Consider the following 6,043-nt stretch of genomic DNA (forward strand, 5'->3'; position numbering starts at 1 on the left):
GTGCCTGGCCTGGGTTTGAGCCTGATCTGTTATCCTGCTCTGTGCCCCTGTCACTGTACATCAGGTGCCCAATGTCCAGGCAGGACTGCCTAGCTCTGAGCACCCCACCCTCTGCCATGTGGTGATGTCTTCTATGTTCTGCCTTGGGCTTCAGGTCCTGGGTGTAACAAATATGGGAGATTTTCATCCTCTCTTACAGAGTGTATAGACTGGAGGAATGAGAATTACCTCTCTGGTAGGATGGGCACAATTCTGAAAGAAAAAATTTAGCTTATTTCCTGGACACCAAAACTCAAAGTCTGGTGATAGCTGACCATTCCCTCTTCAGCAAGGTCCATGGAAAGGCTTTCCCTGGAGGAGCCCAGAGACCTATGGTTTCATTTCAGATGCCATCTTCCCCCAGGTAAACGTGGTTCAGAGGAGTCCTGCCCAATAACACTGACGGATTTGGGGCCAGGTTTTAATTTTTCTACAGATAGTTTTTGCCATTTATTTTAAATCTCTTCATTGTGAGCTATAGCAGTCATAGAGAAAAGTATATAGAACATAATACACAATTTAATTTTTCTGCAAAGTAAATGCATCAGGTCAAGAAGTAAAACACTGCTATTCCCCGCCCCCCATCCCTCCTATATATCCCTTCTCTGCTGTAGTTCCCCCTTTCAAAGATCATTGCTGTCCCAACTTTTATGGTCAGTCACGTCTTTGTTTTCCTTTAAAATTTGACTATATAAATAGACATCCATGGACAATATTGTTTTTTTATGTCAAAGTCTTTAAGTGTATAGAAGTGGATCCATACAGCATGTGTTCTTTGTGTCTGGCTGCTTTTATCAACACAGTGTGCGTGAGGTTCCTGCACATTATTGCACACAGCTATAGTTAATTGTCACTCTAGTATAGTATTTGGGCAATCAACAGGTGTTTACACATCCACCTAGCTTGTTACCTGTTTGGGGATTTGATGACTACATCAGCTCTGAGCATTCTCATCTGTGTCTCCCTGTTTTCAAGCACACACATTTAAGTAGGCTGGATACCTTGGAGTAGAATGACCAGGTCATAGGTTATGTTCCTTTAACTTTACTGGATGATGACCAGGTGATTCTGTTGATTTATACTCCCATCAGCTGTGTGTGGGAAGTCTCAGTGCCTCACGTTCTCTCCGATGCTTGGTAATGCTAGTCTTTACAAGTTTAGCTTTTATTTTGGTGTGCATTGGTATATAACTGTGTGTGGACATGAGATTTTTTTCTAGCCTAAATTTATTATCAGATTAACTCAATTTTTATTACAAATTTCAAATGTACAAGGAATAATGTACACAGAACACCCACTTACCTACCATTAAGTCAGTAATTACATATTTTGGCATGTTAATTCTTTACCTATTTTGTGTGTGTGAATCATATAAAAAATTATGATAAGACTCACTCTTAAATATGACCCTCTTAAGAAGATGGATATTTTACTGTTTAAACACAATAACCAAGAGAAGTAACAATAATTACATAGTATCATACAGTATTTAGTCCATATTGAAATTTCCTCAATTGACACAAAAATGTTTTTTATATCTAGTTAAAAAGAATAAGGATCCATTCAGATACTTTGCATTTGGTTAGTACATATTTAGTCTCTTTTGTTTTGATGACACTATAGGCCAGTTGTCTTGAAGAAACATCACATTCTGCATTTGTCTGATGTTCCCTCTTGGTGTCTCACCTGTTCTTCTCTGATAATTTTTGTAAATTGGAAGTTAGGTGTAAAGGCTTGACTAAACTAGTCTCATTGTTTTAATTCACATCTGTTGGATTTCCAGTAAGACTGAACACCTTTCCATATATTTGTTGGCCATTTAGATTTCTTGTGATATGCCTATTCAATTCTCTGGTCTATTTTTCTACTCTGGTGTTTCTCTCTTTCTTACTGATTTGTGGGAGTGCCTTATTGTTGGTATGAGCTGTGTCAACTGAAAAAAGTACACAACCAAAAAGTTGAGAATTATCTTATTCAGTGGAAAATCTGAGGATTTTAGCCCAGGAGGCAGCGTCTCAGATAGCTCTGAGGGACTGTTTCAAAGAGGTAAGGGAGGAGTCAGGATATTTAGGGGTGTTGCAACAAAAACCAGGTAGTTAGAACATTAAAAGATTGCTATTAATTAAAAATAGACATCTCAAGTTAATGAATTTAGTACTTTTCTGTGCTGGGGAAGATTCAAGAGTCTAGGCTCACTGATACCTTTTTTTTTTTTTTTTGATAAGAACCGTAACTATCTAGGGCCAATATCCTGTTGTTGTTTTTCCTCCCATCCTATATCCCCTAAGGGTGCACTGTCTAGGCAGTGGTAGTGGCTGATGGCCTGATAGCCCTACTGATATGGCGGGTGACATTCTATGTCAACAGTTGAAAATGTCTTCTCCCACTTGGTGGTTTGCCTTTTTACTTTTATAAGCATATCTTTTGGTGAGCTTAAGTTCTTATCTGTAATGTCCAGTTTATCAATATATCCATATATCTGTGACCTGTTTAAGGAACTTTTGATAACCTGAGGTCTAAAAGATAGTCTTCTAGATTTTCTCCTCAGTTGCCTTTAGTCACTGGATGTAAAGTCCTCTGGGAAATGTTTTTACATATGGTGTGAGATACAGGAAAGGCTTCATTTCTTTCCCCGCAACATCAGGTTTATTAAAAAATGGTCCTGGGCTTCCCCGGTGGCTCAGTGGTAAAGAGTCCACCTGCCAGTGCAGGAGACATAGGGTTTGATTTGTGATCCAGGAAGACCCCCCATGCTGACGGCAACAAAGCTCTGTGCCACAAGTATTGAGCCTGCACTCCAGAGCCTGAGAGCTGCAACTCCTGAGCCCGTGTGCCCAGAGCCTGTGTTCCACAACAAGAGAAGCCCCCGCAATGAGAAGCTCCACAACTAGAGGAAAACCTGTATAGCAACGAAGACCCAGCATAGCCAAAACTAAACAAATAAAATAATAAATGTTAAAACATGGTCCTTTCCCATGAGCTACCTTCATCCTGAGCCAAGAGTCCCTATATGTGTGGGTTGAGAGATCTCCAGTATACACAGTGTTCTATTTTTCTATTCTTGTGCCAACATGTTTTCTTAGTTACTGTACCTTTATACTAAATCTTGACATCCAGCTGTTCAAGTTCTTCCTCTGTATTACTTCAGGAATGCCTTGGCTCAGATTTTGACATTTTATACAAGCTTCAAACCTGAGCTTCCCTTTTGGAATAAGGATCGTGGGGTTATTAGTCTTTCCTGGGCTATGTGTTCAGAAGTGATTTATCTAAATTCCCAGTTGGTCCTTTCCAGGGAATTTGCTATCCATGGCTTAAATAAAGATCTGGTTTGAGCTCATGCAAGTCCAGTGTTTGGAATCCCCACAGTTGCTAAATTCTACTTCTCAGAACAGGCTGAAGTATAGAAATTGAATTTGAAATATCTGGTGAATTTTTAGGACAAGTCACCTGACCTCTAGAAATGGATAGCTGACGAAGAGGTCATCCTCCTCTGAGGACTGCACCCTGGAGAGAGAATGAGCTTTGAAGTCAGGTTTGGGGGTTCAGTTCTTGGGTATACCAGCTACTAGTCATGTGATGTTGGCCAAGTTAGTTAATTTCCCCATCCGCAATTTGTGTCCATGCTAAGTCATTTCAGTCATGTCCAACTCTTTGTGACCTGTAGCTATGAACTGTAGCTTGCCAGGCTCCTTGTCTGTGGGATTCTCCAGGCAAGAATACTGGAGTGGGATGCCATGCCCTCCTCTAGGGGATCTTCCTGACCCAGGAATTGAACCCACCTGCTTCTCTTGGCAGGCATGTTCTTTACCTCTAGCACCACCTAAGAAGTCCATCCTCGTCAGTAAAATGGGATAATAATAGTATCTACATCATGGGTATTCGTGGGAGTTACGAGATAATATATGAAAAGTTCCTGGCATAGAGTGAGTGCTTGGTAAATGTTAACCATTCTTCTTTTTTTCCTTTTAATATTTATTTTTAATTGATTGATGATTGGTTTACAACATTGGTTTGATTTCTGTGATACATCAACGTGAATTAATCATAGGTGTACCTATGTTGCCTCCTCCTTGGATCTATTTCCTACCCCCCACCCATTTCCACCCCTTAGTTTATTACAGAGCCCCAGTTTGAGTTCCCTGAGCTGTACAGCAAATTCCTGTTGGCTATCTATTTACATATGATAGTGTATATACATCCATGCTACTCTCTCCATTCATCTCACCCTCTCCCACTTCTCCCCCAGCCTTGTCCATAAGTCTGTTCTCTATGTCTGCATCTCCATTGCTGCTCTGTGAACAGATTCGTCAGTACCATCCTTCTAGTTTCCATATATATGTGTTAATATATGATATTTGTTTTTATCTTTCTGACTTACTTCACTCTGTAAAATGGGTTCTAGGTTCATTCACCTCATTAGAAGTGACTCAAATGCATTCCTTTTTATGACTGAGTAGTATTCCATTGTATACATGTACCACAACTTCTTTATCCATTCATCTGTCAGTGGACATCTAGGTTGCTTCCATAAAAATATGGAATGCTTCAAGAATTTGTGTGTCATCCTTGCACAAGGGGCATGCTAATCTTCTCTGTATTGCTCCAGTTTTAGTATATGTGCTGCAGAAGCGAGCATGCCATTATTCTTGAGAAGAATTTCTCTTCCCTCCCATGGCTTTGAGACCCACGTGGGAAGATGGTAGATGGACATTCCTCCTGCGTTTCTAAATGCAGAGGGCTTTCCTCTGCACAGTCAGCAGCAGGGTGATCTAATATCATCTGCCCCTCAGCAGTACAGAGGGGAAAAATGGTTTATGTTCTTGGCTGAAAACTAGGGAACGAAAATGAAAGAGCCCCATGGAGCAGAGCAGTAAGATATCTGTAAGAGACTGGATAGCAGTGAGACAGAGACAGAGAGAGAGAAAGACAGGGAGGAGTGAACGACTGAGTGTGTGTTTGTGTGTCTGCAGGTATGTATATATGTATGTATGATTCCCTGGAGCACACTGGAGGGGGCCGAGGGCCTGGAGGAGAGAAGAGATGTGATCCTGGGCAAGTCAAAAGGCTGGGTTGGGGGATGGTGTGGGGTAGTCACCCAGAACAGCTCACACGCCCTGGGGCAGCCAGCCTGCCCCGCAAACAAGGCTTGCCAGAGAAGTGGCTTTGGCTGTCCTGGCTTCAGGACCATTCCCCAAAGGCTACCACTACCTCGGAAGCCCTTCTAGAAACAGGGAGGTAGCAGTATAGGGGGGACAGTCCTAGTCCAGCACCTGGACAGAGGAGGCTGCACTTGTTGCACTAAAATGGAAATATGTTTGCGGTGCGCTGAACAGGGGTTCCAGTTACACAATCACACAGGTACAATGGCACAGTTACACCTCTACTCTGATCCCATCTAACAGTAAATGCATGTGTGGGCAATTGTCCGTCTCAAAAGGTTCAAAAGGTTATTTCCATGGCATAAAAGTTATTTCTGGTTGGAATTATTTGTGCCTTTTATGTCCCTCTGTTTTCTGCATTTGTATGCTGTATCTGCAGATTTTTCTGGTTGTATGAATTTTTATATGACTTTTATAATTAGAATAAAAAGAGAAGAAACATCATTAGGATGTTGCCTTTAACTTGTCTGGAGTGGGGGTAGATTCATGGGTTTCTGTTAGAGTCAGTATTTGGGATCAAGCGTCACTCGTATTATGCATGTAATAAGTATCGTACTTACACACCTGTTACAGGTTTACCTTCACGTGTTGGCCTCTGCTGCTGCTGCTGCTAAGTCGCTTCAGTCGTGTCTGACTCTGTGCGACCCCATATACGGCAGCCCACCAGGCTCCCACATCCCTGGGATTCTCCAGGCAAGAACACTAGAGTGGGTTGCCATTTCCTTCTCCAATGCGTGAAAGTGAAAAGTGAAAGTGAAGTCGCTCAGTCGTGTCCGACTCTTTGGACCCCGTGGACTGCAGCCCACCAGGCTCCTCCATCCATGGGATTTTCAGGCAAGAATACT

General features: G+C 41.9%; 1 non-coding gene across 1 annotated transcript; it reads right to left on the reverse strand.

The window, feature by feature from the left end:
* Nucleotides 1–4,568: 4,568 nt before the first annotated feature.
* On the reverse strand, nt 4,569–4,675 carry LOC133247004 (U6 spliceosomal RNA). The gene has a single exon (XR_009736242.1). It is a non-coding gene; the product is annotated as a U6 spliceosomal RNA (small nuclear RNA).
* Nucleotides 4,676–6,043: the final 1,368 nt, after the last annotated feature.

Source organism: Bos javanicus, chromosome 4, assembly GCF_032452875.1.
Source record: "Bos javanicus breed banteng chromosome 4, ARS-OSU_banteng_1.0, whole genome shotgun sequence".
Lineage (NCBI taxonomy): Eukaryota > Metazoa > Chordata > Mammalia > Artiodactyla > Bovidae > Bos > Bos javanicus.